We start from the raw sequence: 22,393 nt of genomic DNA, 5'->3' as shown, positions 1-22,393 counted from the left end.
AAGAAATCCAAATTATATGTCCAAACAAAACTTGACTTCAAATATCATGATTTCAAATCACAGATTTCGTATCATGATTTCAAATCATGTCCAAACGGCTCTCTGTTACATGTTGTTTCCTTTGCTTCGGTTATCATACTATTTATTGTTGCTACCCTTTATTCTTTCCATTATCTTCATTACTGTATGTATTTACTGTATTTCTTTTCCTATTGATTTTGATTTGCTTTACTTGAGCCAAAGGTCTATTGGAAACAACCTCTTTACCTTTACAAAAAAGGAATAAGGCTAGTACACACCACTCTCCTCAAAACCCACTTGTGAGATTACACTAATATGTTGTTATATTCTCTGACTTGTTGGTTGAAAGGCTATGGAATTTTTCGTTGAATTAAATGCTTATAATAAAAGAGAGAATTACATTCAACCACCAATAACGTTATTCTAATATTATTTTTTTGTTGGTTTGATTAAATTTAAGAAAAATAATTTCAACCCACAGATCAAACACCAAAAAGACTTTTTCCAAAAAACAAAACAAACAAAATTATCCGTGAAAAGTCTTATTTCTGTTATACTGAACACATATAAAAGTTGAAAATTAGTTCAAGAAGTAATTATCCTTCGGTAAACATCTTATTAATTTATTACATCATCATTTGTAGTTGTAATGATTTCATAAAAATTATAATGATAAAGGATTTTCTTTTTCTTTTTGTGATTGAACTTTAAACTTGCTTAAGGAATATAGAAAACTGAAAAAACAATTTTCAGAAAGGAAAAAAAATGTGAATGTCTGAGCCCGGGTTCGAACCGGGGACCTCTAGTGTGTGAGACTAGCGTGATAACCGACTACACCACCCAGACCCTGTTGTAAATTTTCATCTTATGTTTTACCTAAATCAGTCCTACTTTTGATAGAAAGGGAGAACTTTTTTATTTGTGTTTAGGGATCGTTTGGTAGGAGGGATAACTTTACTACTATACATAACGTAGAATACCAAATTTTTGTAGTGCTCACATAAATTTTTTGTCTCTTTTTACCCCTAATTAATACGGAAGTCAATGGTACGGTTCGGGCGGTTATTTTATAAAATTTATATCATACCAATTATTCGGTTATCTCATTTTGTAGAACCAATATTAGACATACCGAAACCGTCCCATCATATCGGTTTTCCTTTGGTATCGGTATGATTCGATTAATTTTTGGGGTTTTTTAACAAAACATCATCATGTCATAGTTACTAGTAAAAGTTAAAGACATGGTATCATGCATACTTTTATAAGACTTTGGCAAAAATTCTAGACATTTTTACTTTTTAAAAGGTGATGAATTAAGAAAACATAAAAGACGACAAGAATAAAGATTGATCCCACTATTTTACGGTAGTGTAAAACAATGTTAAGCAAAGACAACAAGTATAATTTATATCGCACGAGGGGCAAAAATCAATCAAGATGGGATTCAAGAACTAAGACTACTAAGATTAAGTATCCAATAAGAGAAATTTAAAATCATGTGAGAGGAAAAATATCTAATACTTTGTAGCTTTCTATCCAAGATCGTTGGAATACCTTGTAGCTTACAAGGTAGTTACTGCTCGAGACGCTAGAACTAATTTAATTAGAGTAGTATAATAGGTTTCAGAGTTGAAACTTTAGGTGTTAATTATTTCATCACACATCCCGGACCCAAGACAAAAATTTTAATATTTTATTATATTTAAATCTAATATATAGAACATATTGTACACATATAAATTTGTTCGGTACGGTTCGGTATTTTTTCTGTTTATTTTTATAAAATTAAAAACCAACCATTTAGTCGGTACGGTTATAAATTTTTATAAAATCTGTCGGTTTATTAAAGAAAACCTAAAAATCGGTTCGGTCGGTTAAGTCGGTTTTTTAAAAACCATTAAAATCCCTACTAATTAATGTTTTTATTACTTCGTGAATCCTCACACATTTTGATAAATTTTGAGAACTTTAAAGGCTTTTTACATACCACTAAAAATGATGATGTCATGAAAAAGGTGATAGCAGACTCCCACAAAGCACAATCATACATATTTGAATTAAAACATTGTTCTTATAATATTATTTATTATTATATATTGATGCTATTTACCATTTATCATTTAATATTAAATTTTTATTCGTTCGATTAAACGTAATGTTTATTTTTTTATTATTATTTTTAAAAGAAAGCTTAAAGTAAGAATAATTTAATCTCATTGACTTTTCATATTCTTTGTATGATTTAATTTGAAAGAAATAGAAGATTTTCTTGCAATAACAAGGCTTTTTATTATTTATATATATCTAGATTTATAAGTTAACTTTATTGATTTCAATATTGGAGCATATATATTTTTTACATTAGTTAAATACATCATATCTTTTGCCAAAAATAAGTTAGTCAATACGGGTTCAATTACGAGAAACAAATAAAATTAAATTTACATATGATAAAGCTCAATTTTAATCATTGGAGATTATAATCTCAAAAAAATTCAGTAAAATATGAATCAAAAGAGCTTTTGTGCATGCATATGTTTGATCTTTTTTGAAAAAAAGTCTAATATTTAAATTAAAAATATATTCTCCTTTAACTTTCAGACACTCTTTTGTACTCAAAATTTTAAAAGTCTTTATAAAGTGTCAAAGCGATGTTACATAAATAACGAAGTAAGAACAAATTTTTTGAAAAACAAAATATCAACAAATTTAATTTTTAGCGTTAATTTGGGCCCAGGCTTAGCATGGGCGAAGTGACACTAGTATTCCATATAGATGGGATTGGGTGAGATAGGATGGGATAACTTATCCCACCTATATGCGATAAGTTGTCCCACTTTTTATCTCATATAGATGGGATCGTGTGATACACCAAAGGTGTTATCCCACCAACCGAACATGGGATAATTCCAATCCCATAAGACTAATAATCCCATTATATCCTATCCCTCCTACCAAACGACCCCTTAAGGTCATATAAGTCTGACGTTTAGTAAACTATTCAGTTTAGTAATATTTTTCTTATTTGATCAATTCTGCAACTTCATTATGATGATTTGCGGTAGTAGATAAATTTAGTTCCCTCTCGTTACAAAAATAAGCAAAAAAAACTCATGTTTCCACTGACCATTTCGAAAATTCTAGAATTTTAATGTGTATAGTTACCACCAAATTGCTGATGGTTTCGAATTCCATTGTTGTTCTAATATATGGGTGCTTAAAATTTTATCCTTTCCCAAAGTAGTATGAAAACGAGAAAAATTGTAGTCAATGTAACAATTTCATGTAGATATTAGATGTTACTCGTTATTTTCAAGTTGATAACTGGAGAAAAATTATCTATAGTTTCCAAGTTAAGGAAGCATCCCCCATTTTTAGGAGTAAATATCTCAAAAGGTCATTCAATTTTGTTTAGAATCAATAAAATCTCAACTTAGGGCTTTTCTTTTATAAAATCACCCAGCCAAATTTTTTATAAAAAATATGATATGGCAAAATAAATTAATATTTTATGCCATGTAGATATGAACCCAACAAATAAAACAAAATTAAAAAAATACTCATATCTTATTAAAACAAAATTAAAAGCATAAACGCTTTTTTTTTTTTTTGGTCAAAAAAGCATAAACGCTACTATACATTGATATGATTTCCTACACTTCTAAATTAATTTATTTTCAATACCACACAAATTTTAGTATTGAATCAATTTGTCGGACCTTTCTTTGGACCGGTGGCACTGGGCCTTCCCGGAAGGCATTGATAGCTTGGGTGCGGCTTTGTCTGCCAAAAACGATAGGGGGCCTGAATATTTTACATGTCCAGACTTGGAATACGGCTATTGTGTGCACAATGCTACAGAATTTATGTGAAAAGGCAGATAAGGCAGATAAGCTGTGGATGAAATGGGTGTATTCTTGCTACATTAAAGGCTAGGGAATCTGGAATTTGTTGCCCCAATAGGCCTCATGGATGCTTAGGAAAATATTCAAGTCTACCAAGACTCTTGATGCAACCGGCATTGATTATGTACAAGTTCAGGAATCTTCAAAATTCTCCATTAAAAACCTCTACACTAAGCTTAAGGGCAATCATGACAAAGGCATAGTGGACGGTAACACCCCGTATCGTTAGAGTTCTAGTGGAAAAACTGAAGGTTTGAACGTTTTTCGAAAATGGTTGACAGGCCTACTTCGGGAAACCATAAACCCTTTATTAGTTGGGAATTTGGGAAAGTACCCTTAATGAAAGTTGTAGTACGTAGAAATACCTTTCCAGGCATATAAGGATCAAATGCAACTGGGTCCGGATCAAGGAGATATGATCGTCTCAAAATGGCTAATAGAAGGGTGCTCATATTCGATAGAATCGGCTAAGTTTTCGATACGTCTGACTTCCAGCCCAATTTTCTGAAAATCCGTTTGGAATTTGAGAAAACTTAAAACATAAAAGTTGTAACCCTTTGAAATATCTTTTCAAAGGTATATCATGGAGCCAAAATGGAGTTTTGTACTAGGAGTTATGCCCATTCTACCGAACATTGTTAGAATGGCCTCGGGTGACGCCCCAGGCGCCGCCCCAAGCCAAAATTTGCAAAAAACGTAATTTTCATCAGGGCTTGTAGTATAGGTCTAGTGCCCTGCCTTGGGCGACGCACCAGGCCAAATTATGCCTGAAACATCGTTTTCGAATTTTATAGGGATAATAGTCAAAATACCCCCCAATGTTTGACCAAAATGCCAACTACACACCTAACCTTTTTGTTGGTCCTATTACCCCCCTGGACAAATTTTTTCAGTATTAAAATGCCCCTTTTTTGCTGATGTGGCAGAGAACGTGAATACACCGCCCAGTGGCGCGTGATGGCCTTCAAAAATCTGCATCTGACGTGTTTTGGACTCCAACTAAGCACACATATGATGCCACATAGATATATTTAAATTCCCTCCATTTTTACACCCAACTTCTCATTTTTTAGCCCAACTTCTCATTTTTTTCTCAATCACAGCCAAACAAGCCCTAAACACAAAACCCATTTTCCTTTCATACCACCACCAGAACAGTACCACAATAATCCTGTGGTTTCTTACTGATTGCATAGGGAAATTAAAGATCGTCTATGAGTTTGAAGTGTAAGTTGCCAAGTGAAGATTTGGATGTTTTGGTATCCATCTCCATTTTTTTTGTCAAAATAATATCCATTATAAACAAAAATCTGAACTGAAGAAAATCCACATATGATTCCCAACAACTTGTTAAAGAACAACTTTCCACCATAAACGAAAATGCAAGGAAAAAAAAACGAAAAATCAAGAAAAAAAAAAGGAAAAATGCGGAAAAAAAAAAAAGTTGAAAAATCTAATGTTGTTAAAGAAAATCTGATTGGAAGTTGCTTGTTTGGAGTTGCTACTTGTTGCTTGGTTGGAGTTGTTTAAGCACTAATTCTTTGAGTTGATATTGAGAGAAAATTAAACTCCATTGCTAGGAATTTGGAGAAAGCTATGAAGAACACCAAATGGGTTTATTTAAATTCTTCATTGTTTGATCAAATTAATGGATGAACTTTGTTCTATTAGGTGTTAGGAAGCTTCCTTTCATATTTGGATTTGTTTGGATTAGATTTGAGGAAGTTGGTGTGATTTTTTTTTTTCAACTTCTAATGAAGATGATGATGATGATGATGATAATGTTGATGAAGATGAAGGAGAATTGGTTATGGGTTTTTGGATCCTTACTAAAAATAGAGTATGGAAAATTGAGAGATTTTTTTTTGAGTTGATTTGGTGTGATTTTTTTTTCCAACTCCTAATGAAGACGATGATGACGTGGCACGTGGGCCGGCGCGTGTATACAAGCGCGCGTAACGAATTGGGAGTTGTCATATTAACCGCCACATCGCAAAAAGGGTCATTTTGATATCGAAAAAATTTGTTCGGGGGGTAATAGGACCCCCGCAAAGGTTACGTGTGTAGTTGGGATTTTGGTCAAACGTTGGGGGGTATTTTGACTATTATCCCAATTTTATATGTACCCAACTCCGATAAACTTTTCCCACTTCTTTCTAAACCGTCTTTTTGGAGAGAAAACACTCCAGGGATTCGACAAAGCATACAAGGTGAGTTCCTACTCAAACCCCATTGATTATTACATCGATCTAACAAAGATTAACACTAGAATCCCAATCTATTCCATAGACTATCGATTGAATCTTCGTCTTGGACAAAGGAACCCTAGAATCCGAATTCAAGAGGATTGAACTTCAAAAAGGTAGTACTTTTATTCTCTAATCACTCATAGTTGTGAATTGATGAGTTCTTGGGAGAATCGTAAATGGGTTTGATAGAGAGTATCATATGAACTATGCTAGGGTTTTGGATTATTAACTTAGGATTGTTGTAGTCATATGGGTGATGAAGAATGATGTTACTTTCATCAAATTGAGATTGTAGAATTACCTAGAAGTAATAGAATGGGAATTGGGTGAAGAAACACCATTAATGGAGATTGTGGAGCTTTATGCCCACTAAGTATTTGATAAAAATGCTTAGATGACCAAAGCATGGATATTATTGCTAATATAGCATCCCTTTGACTTGTATTGATATAGATCAAAGTTGAAAGGGTTGACGAACGTTGTATTATGCTCAAAGGCTGGAATTAAGGTATGTGAGGCTAACTATCTACATTAGGGAAATTTCATGATTCTCTCTACGCCTCATTCTTCATACTTGTCAGTAATTTGACTCAGAATATAGTTTAGCACTAGTTTCATGATATGATATAGAACTGTTATCTTCTAGGGTTGCAGTTACAGAATTCGTTCATGGTTGTCACTTTGAACACTGTCACTTTGAACATCATGAACTCAACACGTAATCTTTATAGACTTATGCATTGTTATCACATGAGTCTCGGTCGAGTATAACCGCTATTTGCATGAGTCCCATAATCGAAATGCTTATTATGCTATCAACTATAGCCAATCTCGGTCTTGTAAATTGTTAATGTTGAACACCTGTATCTATATTTTTGGACCCTATGCCACGGTTATGCATACGTATCGCTTGGGCACCGAGGCCACGATTTTGTGCACATTATTTGGGCCCTAGGCCACGATTATATTCTGATTTTACGAGTGATTCTTCATCCAGAACAAGGAGTACTTCAGCTTCTTGCTTTCCTGTTTAGTTTAGTTTCAGTTCCAGTATTTTATTGTTTCAGTTGCTTTACATACCAATACAATTCAAATGTGCTGATGTCCCTTTTTATTGCTTGGGGGCCTGCATCTCGCGATGCAGGTAACGACATACAGGTTGACGACTTAGCTATTTAGGAGTGCATGTATTAGCTACTGGTGAGCCCCAAATTCCTTCGGGGAGTTATCAACTATCCAGTTATTTCAATATATAGACAGCTCTATTATTCAGTATTCTTAGAGGCTTCATAGATACAGTCCAGACAGTCAGATATTTGTTATGTTAGCCTTGTAGACAGTTATACTCAGTTGTTCAGTTGTTTTGGTTTAGCCATGTTGGCTACTTTCAGATATTTTCAGATTTATCTAAGTATTTCCGCATTATGATATTTCGGTCGGACTTTTAGTTAATCGGCATGTGTTCGTTTTATTTTATACATCGGTTATGTTTTGATATCACGTATTGATTCGGCCCCATGCCCGATTGGTTCGCTCGGTCACATGCAGTCAGGCACCGGTGCCGTGTTACGTCCAGGCCCGGGTTTGGGGCGTGACATAGAAGAGGCTTACTTGTAATAATCTTGGTGCTCCAAAGTGGATCTTTATCTTGTTCTCGGCTTTCCATGGTAGACTTTATACTAGAGATAGACTTAAAAAGTGGAAGCTCATAGAGAATAATGTGTGTCCTCTTTGTGACTTAGCTGCGGAATTTGTTGACCGTCTCTTCTTCATTTGTCCCTTCTCAACTGAAATTTGAGAATCACCATTGTCATGGCAGAGTTGCTCAAGAAAAGCCATGACCTGGTCTGATGAGGTAGCTTGGATTATTACAAATACAAATGGCAAAGCTGCCCCTTCTCAGACGTTCAAGATAGCTTTGGTTGGATGTGTGTATTTCATATGGCAAGAAAGAAACAATAGCACACACTAGAGGTCCCTGGTTCTAACCCGGGCTCAGACATATTCTTTTTAGACTATTTTCTGCTTATAAAATAAAAGGCCCGAAAGGGCATATTAATTAATTTTAAAAAAATAAAAAATTAGGGTGTTTCAAGGAAAATCCAGATCCCCACCAGCGATCACTAGAATCATTGTCCAGGAAGCAGTAGTAAGAGGAAGTTTGAATCCCAAATTAGCGAAGAGAATTGCTTAATTGAATTACTATTTGTAGCTATCTCTCCGAGTGTCTGTTATGCCTATTTTTAATAGCTAACGTTACTGGTACCTTGGGACGTATGTCCAAGATCAAGTTGATGTTTTAGGATCTTGTACATAACTTCTACTTCTGGTTAATAAAATGCCTGTTTATGACCAAAAAACAAACTTTAGTTTTTTTCATGTCTCGATGTGTTATCCCGGTTTTCATTTTGTCACTTTGGCTTCGCTTCTTTGACAGTTATTTACTAGCTTCCAAAACACTATAAGGTTTTAAAAAATTAAGTTCTCTAGTTAACGAATTCTATGAGATAATTTTCACTTATTCAGGTCAAGATATAGAGATAGGGTGATTACAACATTTGAAACACACACAGATTACAACATTTGAAACACACACAAGATAAAATAAATAGGTCAATGTTGGTCTGAAAATTTAAAAGAATCGATATACTTAACAGAGGAGCCTGATTCAGATAAAAATAAATCAGTAAAAATGTTTTATCCAAAAATATTTAACTTTTTGATAAAGCGATTTGTAAAAACGTACTTTAAAATCTATTACTCCAAAATATAGCAGTGTTTATGCTTTTAATTTTGTTTTAATCAGACAAAAAATTACTTAATAAGATATGGATCTTCTTTAATTTTGTTTTATTTGTGGAGTCCTTGTCTATTTGACATACAAAATTAATTTATTTTTTCATGTCATATTTTTTTATGACAAATATGGTTAAGTAATTTTATTAGAGAAAAGCCCTAAGTTGAATGCTTTATTTGATACAAAACAAAGCTGAATAGACTTTGCTACATAATTCCTTAAAATTAAGTGACATTTTGAGATATTTACTCTATTTGATCTCAATTCTTCTCATCTTCTGCAACTAAATTTTGTAATAGAATTGATTATTATTTTTGAATAAGAATCACATGAAAAAACATCTCCTTATCAGACAAAAAGTAGTAAATAATAAGAATATGACTAGCGTAATAGGAAGTTGCTATTGAAAAAAAAAAAAAAAAAAACAGAGGGATTAAAATGTCAATGACTTCACTATATCAAAGAATATGTCTTACAAAAAAGTCACGCCGATTCATGAAAATACTGATAAGAATTATAAAGGGAAAAGGACATTGTATGTCCAATAGCCCAAAGTAATGCCACATTTGGTCAATATTTGGGCCTAATACCTTCAGGAGTCAGCTTGACCCAAAATAATGCCAAAAAATGGTCGGCCGGCCCAAATTAATGCCACGCGCTCACCGGCCCAGCAGCTCAAGTGCTTTTTTTTTTTAAAAAAAAAAAACCAGACTTTTTGTGGTGACTAAAAGTTGGCCACTAAAGGCCTGCAACAGAAAAATCAGACTTTTTAGTGGCAATTAAAAAAGTCGCCACTAAAGATTAAATATCCGAAAATATGTGTATACTTAGTAAGAAATATCCCAAAATATGTATAATATATGTATATTTAGTAAGAAATATCCCAAAATATGTATAATATATGTATATTTAGTAGTACATACAAGAATGATGCAGTTTATATACATATGCTGGAATTATATATACACTTTATATACAAGAATGATACACTTTATATACATATGATGGAATTAATTATACATTTATTATACGTTAATTATACATTTATTATACACATATAATACAATAATGATATGATATTTTTTTTTACATATACAATAGTGATACATATTATATACCACAATGATATGGTTTCTATGATACATTTTTTATACGTATGATACACTTTTTATACAAGACTGATACAGTTTATATATACACTTTCTATACAAAAATGATACATATTATATACAAAAATGATACAATTCTCTATCCTATAATACACATTATATACACAAATGATACATATTATATACAAAAATGATACATACCTTAGTGATTCATATTTTATACAGTTTCTATATATTACAGATAGGTACTGATACATATTTTTATACACAAATGATACATATTATATGCAAAAATTTCCTCAGAGTTTTTTGGAATATTTCTTACAAAATATACACATATTATACATGTTTAAAACTTTTTAGTTGCCACTAAAAAGCCTAATTTTTCTGTAGCAGGCCTTTAGTGGTGGCTTTTAGTCGCCACAAAAAGTCTGACTCTTTTTTTTTCTTTTTAAAAAAAAAGAAGCGCTTGGCTTGTTGGGCCGGCCAGCCTTTAGTGGCGACTTTTTAAATCTAAAGAAAAAAACAAAAGATATGAATCCTCTATTCCAATTGTTCCTTTTTGACAGGTGACTCGATAGTGATACGATCAGCTAAAGCTTATTTGGCCACCCCCGGAGCAACTATTCATGGCCATTATGGGGGAAACCCTTTACGAAGGAGATATAAACCATGACTATGCTTAACAATAAAACACTCTGAAAAGCCCACATACGGCGAAAACTTTTTGTTGCCAACCTCTTGGACTGCTACGAAAAACACCATCAGATTTCAAAGTAGCACGATCTAATTCAAAAATCTCACCCAATTGAGCCCGTCTAGCATATTTTTTCACAGTTGCGGGATCACTATAACTCACTCCATTGAGTTCACCACCGTAAAACTCAACAGTTACACCTACTTGTTCGACACTATACTTCGTGGATAAAGATTTTTCTGAAGAAGTCTTAGTAAGACCCCATCAATAATATTAATTTGTCTAACATATTAATTAATATATATATATATATATATATATATATATATATATAATAATAAGTCGCCACAAAAGGCTTGTTACAGATTTTGGCTACCGGATGGGAATTGTTTAGGGGGTACTTTTTGGGTTTGGGAAAACTTGGGCCAGGGCGTGGGTTTATTTTGGGCCCAGCGGCCATTTGTGTCCTTTTCCCAATTATAAATAGGACTAGATGATGATAGCCCGTGCTAGCACGGGCCTACACAAAAAATAGTACTACACTTTTTTTTTTAGTCTGTCTAAAAAAGAATGATATATTTTTATGTTTAGAAATTATTTAACTTGAAACTTCCCATTTTACCTTTAATGAAATGATTTAAATCCATACAAATTTCTATGACTTGTCTTAGACCACAAGTTTCAAAGATCTTTCCTTTCTTTTTTAAACTTCGTGCTTAGTCAAACCATGTCACATAAATTAGGACAGAGAGAGTACCTTTTAGTAATATAATTATGGAATTTTTATTATAGAAAGTATTATAATTCAATTAATTGAAAATATCAATATATTATTTTACTTAGTCCGCTTCTCTCATATATGACTTTCCTGGTTTGGTTCTCCAATTGAAAGATTTGAAATACACCTTCTCCTACCGAGTTTCATGCCATCATCTCTTTCTACTCAACAACATTGAAAAGCGCTTTCATGTGTTAGCATCTGTTGTAGTCTTAAATTTTTAAGTATAGACCAACTTCATCATTTTAAGAAAATATGTGTATACGTTTCTTGACTGTTTATATTTCGTCTTCTTGATGTTATTCCTCATTATTTGTGTGAGACGTATGTGTCTAAACTTATACCCAAAGGTATAAGTTTTAAATCTTTTGGTTTTATGACTTCTTAGCAGTTTTTCTGTTCAATTTAAATCGTTATTTCTCTTTTCCTGAATTTCTTTTCTTTAAATTTTCTCTAAGCGTACCTTTACCATTTTCTGAACTTATTATCATTATTTAAATGTCTTTTTTTTTTTTTTTTTGCAATTGTCACCTAATTCTTCACGTGGACCCTGCCTTAATTTTTTATTTATTTCTACTATTATAGAAGAGTGGCCCCACCTTTTTTTTTTTTAAACTACTATTATAGAAAAGTGAGTTGACGACCAAACCCACTCTTCTATAATAGTAGAAATGTACTGTCGATTGAAGTACTTGAACAAGCATCATTTGGTCATATCACTACAGTGCAATTAGGCCTCGGCAACGAGCTAAGCCAACTTGAGGCTCAGTTCGGCTAGGTTATACAGTCAAACCTCTCTATAACAACATCGTCGGGTCCGAAAATTTTCAACTGTTATAGAGAATAGCTGTTATACACCTATAACAACATTGACATTTAAATAATACTTTACTGTTATAGGCAAAAAAGATGCATAAAATCTAATTTTCAAATTTAGTTGTCAAATTCTAAGCTTAATCACACTTTGTATAACGAAGGAAGATAGTTTAAGGATGAAATAGTTTAATGATGAAAAAATATATATATTCATATGATATTTTTTGTCACAAATAGTGTATTAAATGATCAAATATTTGGTCAAAATCTCTACACTTATTATTGGTAATCATAGGTATTCTATTTGTATAAAGATAGTTAATTATTATATTACCAAAAAAAGAAGATAGTTGTTATATGGGGGTAATTTTACAAAGAGTGTACTGTTATAAAGTTGGTTGCTGCTGTTATAGGTGAAATGCCATTATAGAGAAGTAATATAACATAAAAAATTGATTCCGAAAAAAACTTGACTGTTATAGAAAGGTGTTGTTATATGCAGTACCGTTATAGAGAGTTCTGACTGTATTTTAGTTCTCTGTTCGATTCAATCAAAGCTCAGTTGATTTCGGTCAAAATTTAGCTCTATTTGGTTAAAACTCTGTCTAGTTAATTCGTTCAAGTCGGTCAAAAATGAAGTCTATTTCGTAGACTACGACCTAATTATGTTAGTGGCATCACAGGGTTGTTAATTAGTAGGAAGTATGAGTTGGATGGATATTCTCCTACTTCATAGATACAATCTTGGGTTCGAGGAACATGGTTATGAAGAGATAGATTAATAATGCAGAGATTGAAATACAGACAAAAATTATTATAAAATATTATTGGATGTTTGATATGTTTTACTAAGAATTATTATACAGCTGTTTGATCATTTAATTTAGTAGTTTTAATTTATGTATAGTTAAACCTTGAATTCTTATTTTATCCTAGATATAAAATAATATATAGGTTTCGCGAGAAAAATTCAAACCAAGCATTATAATGAATTATGCTAAACTTTATGTGGAAAGTGAAAATGAAACTAAACATTGCATAAAATAATGGACTTTACATTTTGATGTGGAATTAGCTTCTCCATTTTTCCAACCAAACGTCACCATAGTTTATAGTTTATTAAAGGAGACTGCTGAGACTAATTTGTCCCTTCATAACCATGTTGTACCCTCCAAAATTGTAATATAATCTACAATGCTCTCAAGCTACACTAACATGTATCATTTGCCTTCTCAGCGTTAAAGTTTGCAAATTGAATCTGGGAGCATGTTAATTGGTTGGTCTTCATCCGACAATTTTCTTAAAAATTTCTTTCAATTATATCAGGGACGGGAAGAGGGAAGGAGAAGGACTACGCTACAATTCCCGTGCCTAAGCAACAAGTTTAGGTGTCCTCATTGCCCTGTGATTATCAAATATCACATGGGTATTATCAATTATTTGTTCCATTGCATGTCACAGTCCGTTTGTTCAAGATGGAATTTTGTAGTGCAGTCTCATATTTCAATATGGAAACATAGATCTTTTTTTTTTCTTTTTTTTCACCCCTTCCTAAGAGTTTCCATTTTTTTTTTCTCCCTTGGTAACTTGAACCCATATATAACTTTGGGGTTGAAGGTAGGGGCGATTTTAGGTGTTAAAATTGGGGCATGTGAACACATGATCTCTTCGTAAAACTAGGTATTTTATGTATATATTTTCTAAAATTAGTATAATACTATCTATTTTGAACACATGCTTCTATGAAAAAAAATTTAAATAGTGCTTTGGTTGAAGGTTGAGTTATTTGCCTAGAGGATTTCAGGATCAAGTCCTACTTAATTAGTTTTTTTTTCCTTCTTTTTTTTTTTTTTTTTTTTTTTGGTGAACCCATGTTCCAAAAATTCTACATTCGCCTCTGATTAGAGGTGGAGGGGGCTCAGTTACCATCTGAACAACTGCCTCTTATCAATCGGATTATATTAATTATTTTTTTCCGGATTGGTTTTTCCTTTAACTTTTAACTTTTTTCATATTTGTATAATTGTATAGTTGCAATAGTAACGTGAATTCAGTCCGAACAAGTTATAAGATTTGAAACGCCTCAATTTCCTCTGGGAAATTTGTAGGATTACCCTTCGCTGGGGGTGGTCTTTAATTTTTGCCCTCTGCGAATTTCGCAAGGCAGAATTCTGTCCATGCAAATTCTGCCTTACCTTGCCTTAAGGCAAAAATTGTATGGGCAGATTTGCATTTAAGGCAGAATTTGCAAAGGCAAAAAGCAAAAGTTACAGACCACCAATTTGAGGGCCAAAACTTAAAGACCACCAATTTTAAGGACAAAAATTACAGACCACCCCAAATGAAGGATAGTCAGCGCAAAAAAAAAAAGAAGATTTTTTCCCGTCGGAGGACCTCAGCACATTTGGTTGTTTCCTTTTTTGGGCTTGTCTACGTTCCGCCCATAATGGGCTTTTAGGACCAATATGTCCTATAGGGGATTTGGCACGGTGTGCTAACTAAAACATACAATTGGCATTCATTAGCCATGTTTTAAGAAATTGGCACAAAATGACAATTTTACACTTTTCGGTCAAAAAATTAGCACCACATGATCCATAACCATTCTTCTTAGAAATAACAAAAAATATTTAGTACCTTCTATCTCTTCTACAATTTTTCATATGTCAATTATGACGACCAAAAGAAATGAAATGAGCTGTCTATTGTGGTGCTTCTTTTCCTGAAGAACGAAAACTTAGGCCCAACATTTGAGAGTTATGGATGTGTATCTTACTTGCAGTGCTTCGTAATAACTAAAAAGAAACAAAATAAAAAGATAGGAAAAAGAGAATACAATCTCCCTATTCAAAAAATCGGGATGTAATAATCACAATTTAAGCAGTGTCACACAATTGAATTTCAGTAGCCTTATATTATGTAGTTAAACCTTCCCTAATTCTTAATTAATTATGAAAAAGAAGACTGGGATCAATGCGAGCCGGTCATATTTAAAAGGAGCATTTGAACAAATGGCCTTTCATAAGGCCACTATTTAGAAACATTAGCCCACCGAATATCTACAAAAAGAAAAAAATTACAATTACTTTTGAACGCGAACTTTAGCTCACTGTGCTAACAGCTACATAAAATTTGCACCAAATATCTATGATTGAAAAAAAATCAAAAACACAGAACACTTGTTTGTCTTGCCTTCTGGAGAGGAGCAATATTGTCTTAGCTATAATTGTTCACTGCCATTTTTTTTCTATCTTCCATGCAATTTGCATTGATGTTCGGCCAAAAATGCATATATTTACTCATGATTACCTCACATTTTAGTACTTTTAATTGTCTTTTGAGTATTAATTATAATGAGTTGTGCTTAATATCATATTTTATTATGTAGGAATAAAGCGGTGTGAAGATAAAGAGAATTGGAGCAAAATTAACTAAATATGGAAGAAAAAGAAGGAAAATTAGATTTTTAAAAAAACAAGGGGGGCTGTACGTTGAGACAAGCATGGAAGACCACTTGTTTACGTGGCTCTTTAATGTGGAAAGTGGCCTTAATGATTGGTGAATTATTGTTTAATGATGGGAGTAAAATTATGCCAAAGTAACAATGGAAGGAATATGTTTTGACGTAACAAGAAGAGTCCGTAAGAAGCAACACTTGGCTTTGGTCGGTGTAGGAGTTGCGACGCCCTCAACAATTTCTCGGAAGCCAGTTTTTCCAATTTTATTTTGTACTCAGCTATTTTGTTTGGGCTTTTTCCTACACTTATAAATAGTCCATAAGACAGGGTTTTTGCATAATTTTGGATAGCTTGAAACCCGGAGTGCAGAACTTTAGACCTAGAGAGAACTTGGAGCCGCGGTGGAGGCCGTCGTTACAGGATTTTACATTCTCTTCTTTGTAACACTTATTTTTACTTTTTTATTCGGATGATTTATTGTTTTACCTCCATGTCTATGTGGAGCTAAACTCTTAGTAGGCATTTGGACATGCGGTTTGAAACCATGAGATGAAACCAACGTTTGGACATGCATTTCATCTCATGGTTTCAAACCACGGTTTGAAACCCCAAGTCATCTTAAAAGGTATGATTTGGGGTTTCAAACCATGGTTTCAAAAAATTTAAATATAAAACTTGACCCATAAGTTTATATTTTATAAAAAAAAAACTCATAAGTTGGTAAATATTTTTAACAATTACTCTCACCAACCAATTACCAACCTTTATTTATGTCTACCATGTGGGAGGATTATATTAAAAAATAGTTACATTACTATTCATGTTAAATTTTCATTTTTATTGAACTAAAATTTGATCAATTGATGTAGTATTTTTTTAAAAAGACCTTCTAGTAGCGTATTAATTTTGTTATGAACTATGACTTGCTCATTTGGTAAGATTGTATAAGAATTGGAAATGTTTTGATAATTTTCACAACTTGTGGGGTTTTTATGTCTATAAGAGAAAATACAACTTAAGATATCCAAATTACATGTCCAAACATAATTTCAAATCATGGTTTGAAACCATGATTTCAAACCATGTCCAAACGGTTCCTTAGTTCTAGGGTTTTGGCTCAAACATGAAAGTTGACGTTTGATTATGGTTTATATCTATTGATTTTCCATCTTTGGGTTATTTATTTATTTATTCTTGGTCTCAATTCTTTGATTATTTGACGAAATAGTTTAGCACTATTTGTGGCGTGTAAATTGAACTAGGGATAGAGAATTTGCATGTGTAATAAGAATAAATAGAGCTTGTTAGATTAATCGTTTCGCTAATGAGGATAGGAATATACCCTTTAACCTTGGTTAGTTGAATACGAAGAAGTAAATGCGTTCTTATTACCTCTGGTGACCATAGGAATATAGCTGTTATAGTAGCATCTACAGACTTGTGAGCAACTCGGAAGATACTCATAAAGCTATAATTGACCTGTCAACTAGTAATCCATAGGTAGAACGATTTGAAGACTCAGTTGGATTGTTAGTGGTCATAGCCTTAGATCTATCTCTTCTCCGATAAAAATCCGCTCTTTCTTGATTGAAGTTCATTATTTGTTTTATTTTATTTTTAGTTAGTTATAAATATAACTTTGGATTTTATTTCTTGATAATTAGTATTAGTTTAATTTAGTTGACGGTTAATCATAAGTTCCTATGGGTACGATATCTGGACTTTAAATCCTATATTACTTGTACGAATACGTATACTTGCGTGTGCATTTGGGAGCAACACATGCAATCTCAACAATACTGTTTAAGAGGAGCATGTTTATGATTCCTTGTGTTTCTAGACATATTCTTTTGTCTTGCAAACCTTTGCCTGTAGTTCAAACCAAAATCAGATAAAAGAACCCGATCAAAATTAAACCAAGATGTCGGTGAAAAGACTGAGAATAGTTCGACATTCAACAATAGTTCAAAATTCAAACTTCGTCCGGAATGTTTGAAGTTGTGAACTTCACAAGTCCAACTTCATAGCAAAGGATTTGGAACTATTATTCAAACTTCAACCTGGGCTATGAAGTTAGGCTTTGAAAGTTCAAACTTGAGACCCAAAAGGGCTAAAATTTGAAAATTTATACTTCTTGATTCTAAGGTGGCTAAAATTTAAATACTCTGTAAATTTTCGATAATATTTTAAGTAATGGTCCTTCAAGTAGCTATTTGTATACTTCTTCAAATAGGTACAAAATTTAAAGAGTGACCTAACAAAAGCCCATATGCTGCAAATAATCCAATATAGAGTTGTGCAAAAAGTTACCCCACAATAGTTGTTTGTGAAGAAAATGAAATAAGTAGAAATTAAGTCCATAGGGCAGTAGTTATTTGAGGCATGAGATCAATTGATTGTGATTGCCACATATTAAAGCTGAGGGTTCGAACATTCTTATATATATCGAGAGAGAGAAATATACCATCTCATAACATCACTTGCCTAAATTCCTTCTACAAATCAATTAGATTCAGCAGAATAATTGACTAACATACCCAAATTCCAAGCATTGGATTCGACTCTTCTTTTCCTTTAGTGAAAATGACTTTTATGTGCTCCTTAGTCTTTCTTGTTATATAGATCTAAATATGAAATATCAGACATTATATGTAAGCGATAAGTATGCAACAAGATGGAATTTAGGCAATATTTCTAAGATATGGATTTGATTTATATGTACTAATTAACGATAGAAAATCTTAAAAAGAATTATACTACCAGTGGATTTTTAACTTCTTGTAGGAAATTACTAGTCTCATTTATTGTGGACAACTACATGCAGTTATCTTTTGGTGGTTTAATTGTTGTTTTTTATGCTAACGCTATATAGAGGTTAAACTCTTTTGAGATAAGCTGGTGGATTAATAGTGTAAGGCAGTGATAATTTTCATATATATAGATGGTCACTCAACTTTATTTTATTGCACCAAAGATATCAAACTATTATATCAAACTATCTTTATAATGAAAAAAGTCATTCAACGATATCAAATATCACGAAAGTCACTCAACTATTTTTTTTAATAAAACAAGTCGCTCAAATTTGCCTAAGTGTAATAAATTATCTCATTTGTTTCCTTCTAGTAACTTTCTGTGATATTTAGGCAAAGTTGAATAATCTTTTTGTTTATCAAAAATAAATAAGTTAATTTCCTGATGCTTATATAACATTGAGAGAACTTTAGACTAAAAAAGATGCAATAATTTTAATGCAGTAAAATTAAAAAAAAAAATGAGCATGCATGACAGTAACGGGAAAAGGCAAACACATGGTTATAGTTAAAGAAGCCAAAATACAAATTCCAATAGTTTTTTTTTTTTTTTTAGAAAATTGTCGTAATTACATTGTATCGTGGTCCAGATGTATGAGCGTCATCCTTGCATAACTGTCGATTTGATTGCAAGACCCTATTCTCTTGTAATTATATTTTGTTGTTTGTGACGTCCCCTCAATCAACTATTGGATGATGAACTGTGGGAGCCCTAAGAGTAGCTTACTAAGTGGCAGATATTCGATTTCGTGATCACGATTTAAATCACATTCATGAAGTTTATTTACTTTAGAAGAACTTCAGATATGCGGTGTTTAAAGTTTCATATTGCTGAAAATTAACCATTTTAAATGAAGGCACGCATATGGCTAAAGGTAAGCGTTTTATCGACTTGTTTATATGGAACTTCAAATACAAAGCGTATACGAGTGGTTTCGAAGTGAATAATCTTGCAAAAATTTCAAAAAATTAAGTCCAAGTTAAAAGGGACGTCCAAATTGAATACCCGTAAAACAATTACCATAACAATATATGAATGTGTTTTATGTTGAATTATCCATATAATCATTCCAATAGTGCACTTGGCTAGTTCTAAGTTGGCTTGGTTGAACAATCTACTATAAAGGAACTAATGCACACAAAAGAAGTTCAAAGAACATGTTCTTGCACTACCTTTTTTTCCTTTTTAGGCCAATGTGAAAAACAATTGGGACCGAATTAAAAGACGATGACCCTGTATTTATTGGCAAAATAAGTTTTCACAGAAGAACAATGACCATCATTGTCTGGCTCAATTTTGAAAGAGTTAAGTGGCCATCCATGTAAAAGCATTGACCTTTGTACAGTTACTAAAATCTTCCTTATCTAGCCACAAAGCCAAGTCACTTGGATGAGTTCCAAGTTGGGAACTACAAGTACCCCACCAATAATTTCAATCATCCAAACATGGGGGAGAGAATCTCATTTAATTTCTTCAAGAAATTCTTGTGGAATTGAATCTTTCACCACATGGTGACACCATGTACACTAGCCACTCTTAGTGCCAAATCCACTTTAGAAATTGCACTTGAGTTAACAAGACCCCACATGTCAATCAATAAACTATATAATTGAATCACAAATTTAGTTGGATGCACCATAGAAATTATATGAATTCAATTATTTGCTCAAATCTATGTTCAAGTATTTTTACGGTGATAGCTAATATATGCTATTATAATTTTAACACCACATATATAAAAAAGAAAATAATAATACGTTATTTAAAAGTGGGGATGATAGTGGCAAAGAATGACGTAGCTTTGGAACAGCCAAACAGAGAATCTGAAAAGAAAAATCACTAAGGAATCATCAGCCAACCATTGATAGATAGGTAGGTACCACTATGATTATTCTATGTTTTAAAAACATAACATCAGCACCATGACCTAATTAAACTATTATTCTTAATCTTATCTCAAGTCTAAGTGGATATATTATTGGACAATATTTTATTTTCTTATTTATTAATGCTAACTTATGGTTAGTACTAAACATCACCAAAGATTGATAGTATTATTTTTTAATATGCCTGCATGAGTAATGACGTCTGCATATATCGAAAATCTCATGAATCTAACGTTAGAAAAATGGAAGTGCTGATCATCAAAAAAAGGCCTGTAATGTAAGTTAAACATATTATTATTGAAACAAAACATGCAAAACAAAGTTCAGATTTTTTTTTTTTTTTTTTTGGGTATTTCCTCCTTGATTTATTTATGCAGGGATATTGGTCGCCTAACTTGATCATGACAAACTCATTCCTTACCATTGAGACACATAAGACAGAGAACAATTATGAGAATAGCCATTAGTTCGCATGAAAGGATTTATAAAGTAGTTGTAAATTTACTGTTGTAAATTTTGATACTATCTGGTCTTTTTTATCCTTGTTTAAGATTTAGATATATTCATTAAAATAATAATTTAATGACATTAATATAAAGGTATTTGATTAAATTACCTTTTTCTGGTAATTAAGACTAATTTACCTTTATCTCTTCCTTAAATATTGAGTAATTAATAAATATACGCCTTCTTGGAGTAGTGAGGGTTTGACAATATTTTGGACCGAATTTTTGGCTAAGTGGCAAATAAAATGGACCGGTAGAGTAAATTTCAAGATTAATTTTGTAGAACTTTTATCATATTTCCTGATACATTATATATCTTGAAAAACTTTTACATATTTTTGGATTGTAGAATTGAATTTAAGGAATTACAATATAACATAAATATTGTACCCTAATTTTTATTAATTAATTATGAATGCATTAAACCTCGCTAATGAAATCTTCGGGAAACTCAATGTAAAGGTATAAATTGTGATTTCACCTCAACGAGAGGCTGATTCTATGATTTTGAGTGAAATGAAAGGTCAATTTCTTTTCAATCCCATAAAGTAAGAATTACAACAATATTTTGAGTTAGGTAAAGTGGAGAAGTGAAACAAGATTCTTTTTTATGTACATTTTAGTCGGTCGACAGCAAGGAATGTTGCTAGTTCTTTACAAGCTTCTATTCTTCAGGTAACTTTTTGCTCAAATAGGATGATATGAGGACACTGTTTATCTTTTGTCCTGTTTAAAGAAGTTTTGCAAAAAATAGCTTTAGCACTATTCAGTCAAAAGGGAAAAAAAAATTGTTAAATTGTCTACAAGTTTTTTTTAGTAAGTGTTAACATAGGCAGAATTAGAATTTTAATTTTATGGATTCTGGATATTAGCATGATGACTTCAAATGATAATATTTACATATATGATAAATTTTAACACAAATATATTATTTGAACAAACATTACTAGATTCGGCCGAACTCAGATCCAGACTTCTAACTCTGGCCCCAATTGTCAAAACTTGGTATTGTTGATATATTTTAGTAAGTTTTATTGAAACAGGCCAATCTTGCCTATGTTATTTAGTGTTCACAACTTGGCATTATCTTCAATAATCTACCTATTTAACTACTTAATTGATCACAAGTTTTGTCGGATGAGTGAATTTTACTTTTGTTGTTTGATTACTCATAAATTTTGCTGAACAATCTAAATTTGGTACTATCTTACCACACGTCTTGTCAAATTGTTCAGAAGTTTTGTCGAATAGGCAAATCTTGATTGTGTTGTTCAATGGTTCATAAATTTTTTCGAAACAGTCAAAACTTGATACTATCTTATTAAATTGTTCACAAGTTTTGCTAGATGAGTAA

At 32.2% G+C, this 22,393-nt stretch overlaps 1 non-coding gene across 1 annotated transcript; it reads right to left on the bottom strand.

Moving 5' to 3' along the window:
- Window positions 1–793: 793 nt before the first annotated feature.
- On the bottom strand, window positions 794–867 carry TRNAV-CAC (transfer RNA valine (anticodon CAC)). Its single transcript has one exon. It is a non-coding gene; the product is annotated as a tRNA-Val (tRNA).
- Window positions 868–22,393: the final 21,526 nt, after the last annotated feature.

The sequence above is a fragment of the Lycium ferocissimum genome, chromosome 6 (assembly GCF_029784015.1).
Source record: "Lycium ferocissimum isolate CSIRO_LF1 chromosome 6, AGI_CSIRO_Lferr_CH_V1, whole genome shotgun sequence".
Lineage (NCBI taxonomy): Eukaryota > Viridiplantae > Streptophyta > Magnoliopsida > Solanales > Solanaceae > Lycium > Lycium ferocissimum.
This window is presented reverse-complemented; position numbering and strand designations above follow the sequence as displayed.